The sequence below is a fragment of the Myotis nattereri genome (genome assembly GCF_964212035.1).
Source record: "Myotis nattereri genome assembly, chromosome: 6".
NCBI lineage: Eukaryota > Metazoa > Chordata > Mammalia > Chiroptera > Vespertilionidae > Myotis > Myotis nattereri.
The window spans coordinates 7,344,897-7,356,478 of record NC_138081.1 but is presented as its reverse complement, the minus strand read 5'-3'; the positions used below and the strand labels follow the sequence as shown (position 1 = coordinate 7,356,478).

General features: G+C 54.3%; 1 long non-coding RNA gene across 1 annotated transcript; it reads right to left on the bottom strand.

The window, feature by feature from the left end:
• Nucleotides 1–313: 313 nt before the first annotated feature.
• Nucleotides 314–10,029, bottom strand: LOC308521821. The gene is made up of 3 exons (XR_013996194.1): nt 9,941–10,029; nt 2,077–2,295; nt 314–424 (listed from the first exon to the last, which is right to left on the bottom strand). It is a non-coding gene; the product is annotated as an uncharacterized lncRNA (long non-coding RNA).
• Nucleotides 10,030–11,582: the final 1,553 nt, after the last annotated feature.

Here is an 11,582-nt window from a genome sequence, read left to right as displayed (position 1 = left end):
ATGGTGGGAAGGCCAGCGCACTCCCCGCACTGTTAACATTCTGTGAATATCTTAAAGGATAAATCTTAAAGTGAATCTTTAATTCTTTATTATTATGTCACTTTTAAAAAACGTATCAGCTCAAACGTATTTCATCTTTGTTTCCCGTGACCATGACCCAACAATGACAATCTCACATTTACAAGGGAGGAAACAGCCTCTATTCTGTGTTTGAAGCAAAGAAGGTGCAATAATTTTTCCTGATTCCAAGAACTGAACAGGAAAAGGACTGCACCCTTGAAACATGGGCTCATCTTCCTTTGTTATTTTAAAAGATGTAACTGTAAATATTTATAAATGGAGAAGGTGGGCAGCGTCTGCTTCTGGCACAGCCACCAACTTTCTCGGAGTCCGCTCTGGGCTCAGCTGCTTATGTTACTTGATCCTGCAGAATAAACAAACAGAAGAGATAGTAACACCCTGTTACGGGCAGCAGCGGAGGGTGTCGTCCACCGGCCTGGTCGCCTTCTCCCCGAGTGCTAACCTTCTATTTTTAGCTGAGCACATGGTGACCCTCAGAAGAGACTGTGTTTCTTTATTTCTCTTATGAGATGTGGTCAGTGCAAAATAAACATGTTTTTATTTTTTTAAATGTTATTAGTTGATTTCAGAGAGAGGAAAGGGGGGAGAGTGAGAGCGAGATACATCTATTTACTGTTCCACTTATTTATGTAATTATGGGTTTATTTTTGTATGTGCCCTGAAAAGAGATCAAAGCTACAAACTTGGTGTATCAGAAGGACACTCCGACCAACCGAGCTGCCCAGCCAGTGCTAACAAAGTGTTTTTAAAGGGAAGGAGGGGCCGAAACCGGTTTGGCTCAGTGGATGGAGCGTTGGCCTGCGGACTGAAAGGTCCCAGGTTTGATTCCGGTCAAGGGCATGTACCTGGGTTGCGGGCACATCCCCAGTAGGAGATGTGCAGGAGGCAGCTGATCGATGTTTCTCTCTCATCGATGTTTCTAACTCTCTATCTCTCTCCCTTCTTCTCTGTAAAAAATCAATAAAATATATTAAAAAAAATAAAAATAAATAAAGGGAAGGAGGGTTTGTTTGTTTCTTTTCTCCAGTTACTCCTTTCTGAAGGCGGGATAGGGGACAGGATGACGGGAACACAGCAGCTATTTTAGATCATGAGGAAGCCTTGGGAATGAAAGCCGCGCATCACAGAGCAGACGGAAAGAGGCCGGGTTGCTGGGGCAGCGGCACACCCCGCTCATGCTGACCCTGCACTGCTGCCTCTGGCCTTCTTGGTGCGAGAAAAGTACTTCTGTCCCGTGTAACCCACTGGGATTTTGGGATTTTGTTGTCAGACAAAGTCAGTGCGGAGAATCAGTGCCAAGGCTGTTTCAGAAAGTGAAGGGAGAGGCGACTAGGCCTGAACCCTGGTGGGAGGTTGGATTTTTGAGACATTTGTGTAGGACAGTGGTTCTCAACCTTCCTAATGCCACGACCCTTTAATACAGTTCCTCATGTTGTGGTGACCCCCAATTTCATTGTTACAAATTGGACATAATTAAAGCATAGTGATGAATCACAAAAACAATATGTAATTATATATGTGTTTTCCGATGGTCTTAGGTGACCCCTGTGAAAGGGTCGTTTGGCCCCCAAAGGGGCCGCGACCCACAGGTTGAGAACCGCTGGTCTAGGACCTGCCAAGTCCCCATCCCCGAAGGACCGTCATGGGGCTGCTGAGCGCACGGACGTGGCGGCCAGCGGGTCCGAGCTGGAGAGAACGTGCCCAGAGAGGCACGGGTGCCACAGCCGCACAGCCAAGCCGCTGGCCCTGAAAGGAACCTGTGTCATTTATCTCCTGATGAGTAAGAACTTCCTCCAACACGCAGGGAGTGGGGGGCAGGGGCCCGGGGGTTCTAGCTTGGGGTTCACTGTGAGACTGCAGGGAAGATGTTGGCCAGCTGCAGCCATCTGAGGCTTGGTGGGGCCGGAGAAGCCATCGCCACGGTGGCTCGTTCGCATGGCTGCTGGGGCCTCCTGTGCGGCCCCCCCTGCCCCCCCTCACCGTCAAAGGTTTTACCTGAGTAAAGATCGAGGCCACTTCTGGGGGTGGAGGGGAGGCCGTGTAGCGTAGCGGTGCCCTCTGATGAGATCCAGCAAGGGCGCTTGGGATGATGAAGAGGAATCCTGCCCTGGCCAGCCTGGCTCAGTGGTTAGAGTGTCGGCCTGCACACCGGAGGGTTGTGGGTTCGATTCCCGGTCAAGGGCACCTCATGGGCTGCAGGTCGGATCTCCACCCCTGGTTGGGGTGCATGTGGGAGGCAACCAAACGGTGTATCTGTCACTTCGATTTCTCTCTCTCTCTCTCTCCCTCCCTCTCTCTGTCTCCCACTCCCCCTTCCCCTTTCCCTTCCACCCTCTCTAAAAAAAAAATCAATGAAAACAATATCCTCTCTCCTTGGGTGAGGATGAGAGAGAGAGGGAGAGAGAGAGAGATGCTGTCTGTGAGGCTTGTGCTCACAGTGAGGCTCACTGAGCGCTGGGACCTGCAGACACAGCGTCAGAGACTGAGGCCCCAGCACCCCCCCCCCCCCCACTTGCCGTTGGAGCTGTGGGGCCTGCTCAGCCGTCCAATGGGAGCTAATATCTCTCATTGGGCCCTTGGGAGGCTTAAAAGAGGAAATCCAGGTGAAACGCCTGAGCCAGCACCTGGCACTCACAATTGGCCCAAATAAGGTTTCTGATGGCGAGTTTCCTGCGAGGAATTCTCCAGGGGCGTCCCCGCGGTCAGGCAGCCTCCGTCTCACCGCGGGCTCACTCCCTGCCCACACCCCTGCCCTCGCCCACATGCCAGCCGCCAGCCGCTCTCCCATCTCCCCCCAGCCCTCCCTGTGGGATCTGCCTGGTGGGCCTGGGCCTCTCTGGTCCCTGGTGGTGGTGGTGGTGGGGGGGGGGGGAGCGGCGGGGAATAACTGGGCTACAAGGCGGGGAGGGTGACGGCGGAGATGGGCAGAGGGGTGGGCGGAGGGTGCCGCCCGAAGGGCTGCCAGGGCCGGGCGGTGCACGGTGTCCCTTGCCCCTCCAGGATGTCACGTCAGCAGTGGGTGGTGGGTGTTTCTCTCATCTGCTCACTCAAGGAGCTCACCAGTTGCCTTTGAAATTAACTGAGGATCTGGGGGTGATCAGATCCCCGCCTTTCCCCCAGATACCGTCCCTCCCCAGCTCGTGCAGGTGCCTGAAATCCCCCGTTGGGATGACGTCGGGTTGAGAGCCAGTGTCCCGGGAAAGCCCCGCTCAAACGTGCGCCCCGCCGGCCCCGTGGGCTGTGGCAGAGCCGCCCCATCTGCCACCACGGCCCCAGCCGCCTGCAAAGCCGCCGGGTGTGTCATCACCTGACCTCGCTCCTCCTCGGGGTCACCACCCAACCCCCAAGTCACCCCCTGGTGGTCTGGACTCCCCTCTTAGTAACCCCACCCCCAAGTAACAGCTCCCCGCTGGGCTACCCCCCCACCCCCGTCCACCACGCCCGCAGCAGGATCGCACCCTCGGGTGGAGGGGCAGCTTGCGGGTGGAGGGGGTGGCGCCGCACAGCCAGAGTCAGAGCTGGCAGGGACCCCAGTAAGCTCCTCTGCTGTTAGGCGGGCAAGCTCCTTTATCCACATCCATGGTCCCGCCCTTGCCCCTGGGTAAGCCAGTCTGTCTCAGGAGGAAGTGCTTCCCACTGGGCGTCTGCACCAGGTGGCCTCACCGGGTTTCTAGGAGGAAGGGGTGCCGTAGAGGAGGGAAGTCCGGGTGCCTCACCCCGAGGCCTGGCTCAGGTGGGGCCTTCTGCTGTCCTGTGCCCAGGTGGCCAGAGGCGAAGGGGCTCCGCTGCTGGCTAATGGAGTGGCTCAGCAGCGCCAGCAAGGACGAGGCTGCTCTCAGCCGTCACGCCTGCCGTGGCCAAGGGGCAGCCACGCTTTTCCTCCCGGTCACAAGACGGCTGCCTGTCGCCAAGCATCGTGCCTAGACATGACAACGCACAGTGCAGAAGAGAACTTTCCCAGAAGCTGCCAACAGTTCTTTCTTCCCAGTGGCCACAATCACATCACTGCTCCTCAAAATCCATCACTAGTGCAACGCGGGGAGAAATGAGTTCTCCGGGGCCTCTCATGCTCTGCACATCTCGCAGGGTGGTTGGGTACCAACAGCCTCAGAAGATAGATCTTCCTCCAGATCAAACAGCCGATTGGGTTAGTTCCCATTTGAAAAGAGTTAGGTTCCCTAAGCTCAGGTTTTCTCTTCCTGTAAGGCTACTCTCTGCAGTGCAATGGCCACAGCTCACTGCAAAGGATGCTGGGAAATGTAGTCTTTAGCCCATCTGAAATTTCCATTTCAATGGAAAAGGGACAATGGATATTGGGGCAATTGGCAGTCTTTGCCATAGTTACGCCAATGAAATTGGGGTTCTGCGAGGGAGTCAGGAGGAACGTGTTGGAGAGGCAGCCACAGTGCCTGCACAGGAGCTTGGTGCCTTGACCCCGTTGAAGAATTGCATTCCAGACAAGGAAGTGTCAGGGCCGAGTCTAGAAGCCCCGTCTGCGGACTGCTGACCTCATGTTCCCCGTTTTCCCGCCTCTGCATCAGGCCAGGTCGGCCATGGCCAGGGAGCCCTCCTCCAAATGCTCCACGTCCTTGCCTCCAGGGGCCTCTCCTGTTCAGCGGATCTTTGGTTTCTGTCTCCTTCACCTTCTCTTCCCAGCCTGTGCGGCAGGAGCTATCAGGCCACCTGGCACATGACATTAAACGCCATCTCCTTCCCTCGAGCCCCACCCTCCTCTCTGCCCGCTGGACCACGCTCTGTGCTCTGGATTTGCATACCCAGGAGCCCCCATTTGGGTGTCTTCAGGCGCCTAGGACACCATAAGCCCGAGGCTGAACTCATGACGTCAGCACACGCTGACTCCTCTTCCACTCTGGCCAATCTCAGTGCGTGTTCCACCCTCCAGCGGACACTCTTGTGTCTCTGAGGCCTTCCTCTCTCTGTCCTTCCAATGCACGCCACCTCCAGGCCCCTGCGCCCGATCCCTGCTGGAGCCTCCCCAGGAAGCCACCTGGGCTTGCCCCAGCCAGTCCTGTCATCTTACAACAGAGGCATGATCACACTATTCTTATTCTTAAAACCGTTGCTTTTAGGATAAAGACCAAAATGCTTTATACGGTGTAGCAGAGTCACCTGCCCCTCCCTCGTTATCCATTATTTTCTTCTTTAGAAAGAGAACCCCCTATTTGTAGCTGAGCAGGCACAAGGCCATTTAAAGGAAGACTCCAGCCCTGGCCGGTTTGCTCAGTGGACAGAGCGTCGGCCTGAGGACTGAAGGTCCCGGGTTCGATTCCGGTCAAGGGCACGCACCTCGGTTGCGGTGCTCTCCTTTCTTCCTGGAGCCTCTTCTCCTGCAATCCCAGCTCAGCCTTCAGGCCTCGGCTGGATGCCCCTTACTCAGGGAGCCTCACCGCCTGCAGTGGCACGCCCGCAGGCCTCACACCCAGAGCAGGTGATTGTTGTGGTTGTTGTTTTTAATGTTTTTATTGATTTTTACAGAGAGGGCGGGAGAGGGAGAGAGAAACATCGGTGTTCCATCGGCTGCCTCCTGCACCCTCCCTACTGGGGATCGAGCCCGCAACCTGGTGTGTGCCCTGATCGGGAATCAAACTCTGACCTCTGGGTACATGAGAAGCTGCTCAAACAACTGAGCCACATCAGCCAGGCAAGCAGATAGTTTTTAAAAAAAATCCCTCCTCTATACATTATTTTCAATAATAATCATGCCATGAATAGTAATAGTAGCCAATAAAAATGCAATGAAATGTTCTCTCATTAAAGGTCATATGTATCATCATCATAGTAAAAACAAAGTAAAATATTATAGCACAAAAAAAGAAAGGGAATAATACTTTAAAATTATATTAATGCATTCCTTTTGGCAAAAAGGGAGATGTACATGCACATCTATAGCAATAATGATAATAACATTACACCATTTGTTTTCCAGGCTTCTGCGGGTTTGTCAATGACCTCATCAAAATTGACTTCGAATATTTATGTTTAAGAAATAGCTTAGGAAAATTTGTTAATTTATCTTTGATCATACTTGACCAAAGAATCCTCTTTATTAATTTTGGGGGGAAATGTTTTTTTTTCTCACATGAAACAATTGATGCACAGATAGTTAGGTAAGCCTTAATCATAAGGATACATTTAGCAGAAATTCAGGAAAAAAATGAATTTCACAATCAATTCCAGAAATCACAGAACTGTCCATGCCTGCTTCTTGGGGATTGATTCTAGCAGCTTTCAAACATCTTTCCAGTTGAAAAATTTTAAACAAATAAAAGCTCCACAGGGTCACATCGAACTATGCTGCTAATGTTTACTTCAGACCCACGGTGTAAAGGAAGGGCAGGAGGACAGGGTTAGAGACCCAGGTTTCCCCCGAGGTGCGCACAGTTCTGCATGCACATGCGCTCGGCGAGCTGAGCACTGTGAGGAGTGGCTCAATGACTGGGAATCCTCCCAATTAACTTCCACGTAGAATACAGTGCTTATTCGAGGATACGTAATGAAAAGGTGCCAATTTGAGACTGACACATATAATATGAAAAGTCAACAGTGCCCTAGACAGTTTGGCTCAGTGGATAGAGTGTCAGCCTGCGGACTGAAGGGTCCCAGGTTCGATTCTGGTCAAGGGCACATGCCTGGGTTGGGGGCTCGGTCCCCAGTAGGGGGTGTGCAGGGGGCAGCCGATCAATGATTCCCTCTCATCATTGATGCTTCTATCTCTCTCTTCCTCTCCCTTTCTCTCTGAGATCAATAAAAATATATTTTTAAAAAAGTCAACAGTAACTGAAACAATTGTTTAGGTCTTAAACCAATAGAAGAATTTGGGAGGTGGGAGGATTGTGTAGAGTCACTGGTACATAGTGGTAATAAAAAGCAGCCTGATGTACCTTGGTTGCAGGCACGTCCCCACTGGGGGGCATGCAGGAGGCAGCTGATTGATCTCTCTCATCGATGTTTCTGACTTTCTATCCCTCTCCCTCTTCTCTGTAAAAAAAATCAATAATATATATATATATATATAAAGCAGCCTGACTTTCATGTTTGAAAAAATATTTTTATCGATTTCAGAGAGGAAGGGAGAGGGAGAGAAAGATAGACACATCAATGACGAGAGGACTCATTGATCAGCTGCCTCCTGCACGCCCCCTACTGGGGACCGAGCCCACAACCCCGGGCATGTGCTCTGACTGGGAATGGAACCGTGACCTCCTGGCTCAAAGGTCCAGGCTCACCCCCTGAGCCACCGGGCCGGGCCAGGCTGACTTCTAACGGGTTCTTATTGTTTAAGAGTTTGTTGTTGATGACCCCCTCTTGTTGCTGATGCTCCCACCGCCCCCTGGCACAGCCTCCTTGGTTGTGAGTCCCTACATTGGTTTCCCTTTGAGGCACTCACCCCAAACAATGTGTCTGCATCATGACTTCGTCGTCTGCTCCCCACGGGACTGCCCCTCCGTGAGGGCCGGCACAGTCCTTGGGGAGCTCCTAGCAGAGCACCTGGCAGCCACTAGGCCAGGGGTGGGCAACCTTTTTGTGAGTGCGTGCCAAAACCAGCAAAATCTCTGACTCAAAATTCTTCTGCGTGCCAACCCTAATTTTTTGAGAACATGTTATGCCTACTTGGTAACTCTTAAGGTGTACGTATGTGAAGAACCTTGAAGAAATAATAAAATTCATTCGAGCGACAAAAACACAGTATAGGATGATGAAAAATACATTTATTTTTTAATGTATACATGTACACTGATAGTCCGACAGAAAACTTTATGACTCCGTTTGATATTATCAGTGGGACTTTTGCTGCTGCATCACTGATGACAGATTTTACATCAGGCTTATATTTCATGACCTCCAGAGATATGCACGAGCTACTACTTTCATCTGTCAGGCTACTCCTATTATGAGACTTAACAAAATTCATCACTGAGAACAAAGATTCACAAACGTATGTGGATGAAAACATGGAGAGTATCGCTGTTGCAAAGTTTTTTAAACAAAAATTTTCTGGAATGGCATTCCAAGTCATCAATAGTTCGTTTTCGACACTTCTCTCTGGTACTCCTGTCTCTAAACGCTTTTTTTCAATGTTTTCCAAGTCAACTTAAGGTCAATAAATTTCTGCTTCCAAATTGAGCTACTCTGAAATTCAATCAACTGCATTTCAAAGTCAGCCATGTCTATCCATGAAAACATTTGTAAGTTTAGTTCCTCCAGTTTCATGCTGTCTGGAAACCTCATGAATTTTGCTGTCTCTTCCAGTTCTCTGAATTTCGCAAATCTTGAGAAGAACTGCTCAATAGTTGACTCGATGATGTTTAAAAACAGCTTTTGAAGGCTTTGACAGTCTGTTCTGCCATCTTTTGGGAGGTCTTTGATGTGCCTCTTGAGGTTTGGGAAATATCTAAATCTCTCACCATCCACATCCCTCTTCAAGACTTCCAGTTTCTTTTCAAAAGCCTTTATGTAACCAAACATAACATCAAGTGTCTTGCCAGTTCCTTGTAATTTAACATTTAAGTCATTCAAATGTTCACAAAAATTGTAAATGGAAGATTATAAGAGAGGGTTTCGCGTGCCAGCAAAAGTTACTGGCGTGCCATGCTTGGCACACGTGCCAGGGGTTGCCCACCCCTGCACTAGGTCCTCAGGACAAATGTGTTGAGTGAATGTAGCTGGAGAGCCTGGTGCGGAGTAAGCGCTCAGTACAGGTGGCTGGGCGGCTGCCGCCTGCAGCACGTTTACAGTCAGGCACGTTGTGAACGCTGGACGGCCAGCGCCTTCCACATCAGCAGCAGCTGCTCTGCGTGAGGCCTTGGTGCGGCTCCCTCTCCTTCTGGGCCCCGGGCGGGGCATGGGTGGGGGGTGACGAGTTCCTCTCCCGGCAGCCGGTCATGCCTGGACAGCAGCAGCCGGATCTCGTTCATCTCTGGGGTCTCTTGGACCCCAACAGAGGGCCTGGCCCAGCACAGGAGTCATTAACTACTCACTCAGTAGCCAGAGTTCATCGAGCACCTACTTTCTAAGGAAGCATTTTCTTTCTAAGGAAGTTTCTCTTCGTGTGGTTCCTAATAGTTACGGCAACTCGCAGGGCGGGTAGGAGCACTCCCATCTCACAGACGAGGACTTGAGCCCAGAATGGTTTGACCACTGGCCCGAGGTCACACAGCCAGTAGGTGCAGAACCAGCTTTATTCCAGGTCTGTGGGCCCCAAAGCCCCTGTCTTTCCAGACTGTGGGGTGTGGGGAAGGGGTGGGTTGGGCAGGAGCTTGGACCTCGGGTTAGGCATGTCCCAGGTGCCTGGACTGAGTCCTGGCCAAGCACAGTAGGAGCACCTCTGCCGGAGGAGGTGGGGTTGCGGCTCCCAAGTGTGGCTGGGAGGCCTGGGTTGGGGTGAGGGTGCGGGTGGGTGGCAGACATGAGCTCCAATGCCAGTGAGCTCCCACACTGATTGTTGTGCAGCCTGGGCAAGGCATGGGGTCCTTCTATGCGTGGAGGATGGCACGAGATGGGAGCATCTGGTAGAGACGAGAAATTCTGACTACGGCCGGCCCAGGGCTGGGCGCGGGCAGGGCTGGGCGCAGGAGGCGCTCTGCCAATGGCTGTCTTCTCCTGTTTCTCTTTCATGTTCTATTCCCTCCCCTCCCCTTATAATCCAGGAGGAGCAAGGTTCACCCCATGGGCCCTGCAGGCGGGCACGCTGCACACCTGACGGGCGCCCCGGATCCCGGGATAATGTGCTGGGGTCCCCATAGGTCAGGTCCCTCTGCACCGAAGCGGTCCCCAGGCGCCTTCCACGAGGATTTCGGCTGAACCACCTCCCCTCCCCGCTCCCCGGCCCGCTGCTTACCGGACTGCTCCCTGTGAACTAGGGCCCGGGCCGGGGACGCAGGGGGCGGGAGGGCGGCGGGGGGCCTGGGCCTGCAGCACCGGGCCACTCGGAGGCAGAGAAATGTGGCCCGGAGGGGTCTGGGTTGGGAGTCTCAGGCGGTTTCCTGGCGCCACCTCGTGGTCATGACCGGCATTGCCGCGCCTGCTCTGAAGGGGATGCTGGCGCCGGGCGCGGGGCTGGGCTGCGACCCGGCCGCTTGGGCTCTTGGGCGGTGATGCTGTGAGGCACCTCCAAAGCCCGTTCCTGTCTTTCAGGGGACAGCCGAGGCTCTGAGGGCCCCCGGGTCTGCGGCGAGCAGAGGGTGGGGAAGGAAGCAGTAAAGGGGGTCCAGCCCCGGAGGCAGGCACGGGGTGCGAGGACCCTCCCCGGGGCGCAGGAGAAGCCGCACCCACATGGTGGCTGTGTGTACATGAGTTGAATCCCACGCCTTTCCAGGGGTCACCTGTGGCCCAGGCGGGGTACCTGCTCTGTCGATGGGCTGCGGGCCCCTCCCACCCTCTCCTGATCGCTGAGGACAGAAGGGAGGGCAGGGCCACCGCCAGGCCTGCCATCCTCCAGGACCCGCACCCGTGTGACAGCGGAACCGGGACCAGCTCCCTGGGCCACCCTGGCTCACCAGGGCCTCTGGGTCCAGGCAGCTCAGGTGTCCACAGAGCCACTGCTCCGGCCCCCCAGGCCACAGCGAGGGCGGGGCAGCAGTGTGGGGCACTGGGCCTCACCGGACCCCCCAGGCTGCCCCCGGACTGCCAACAGCCCAGGGCTGTCCTGTCCCCTGGAGGTGGAGGGCGGTGGGAGTGACACTCAGGAGAGGGCTCGGGAACCTACTGCTCTGAGGCACCGTCCCAGGTGTCAGCTCCTGCCCGCCTGGCCGCCCGCGGGCCTCAGACCTTCATCTTAGCAGCGCCCACTCGCCCCTTTGCACACGGGCTGCCGTGGCTGCAGGCTGTTGGGCACTCTCTTCACTCCTATTTTCTTCCGCAACCAAAAGAACCTTTGAAAAAGGCAGGGTTTCATATCAATGGTTGGAAAAGGGTTCAATACAGAAAGTGGGAGGGACCTTTCCCCCGGGGTGGAGGCACCCACTGGAGGGCCCTGAACAGAGCTGGTCACCAGGGCTCGGGGCTCGCAGCCTCCCGAGGGGGACAGGCCCCTCGGGGAGAAGTCCGTGGTTCGGGTGCATGAGTCCTGAGAACTGGGCTCCCTGCAGGTCCATGGGAGGCCTGTGTCTGGTGCTGGCAGTGTGTGGGGAGCGGGGCCTCGGATTTCAGCTCCCAGGATCACCTCTGCTTGCAGGGGCGGGTGGAGGCATAAGGTCCCCAGCTGACCCAGGCGATCAGGCATGAGGGGCCGCAGGCAAAGAGGGAGGGCAGGTGGGAGTGGGCCAGGCTGCCCCTTGCCCGTCACATGTTCTGTGACCAGTGCGCACTGTATCTAGGGGAGGGCACACTGGTTCCATTTGTTTAAGAAGCAGAGGAGACTGGCCGCGATCTGGCCGTTCCCTCTGCCTGATGCCCCGCTGGGCCCCCGGCCTCTCCTTGTCCACCTTCCGGGAGTCCTTGCCCCGCTGCTGTGGGGACCCATCCTCCCTGTACCCCACGTC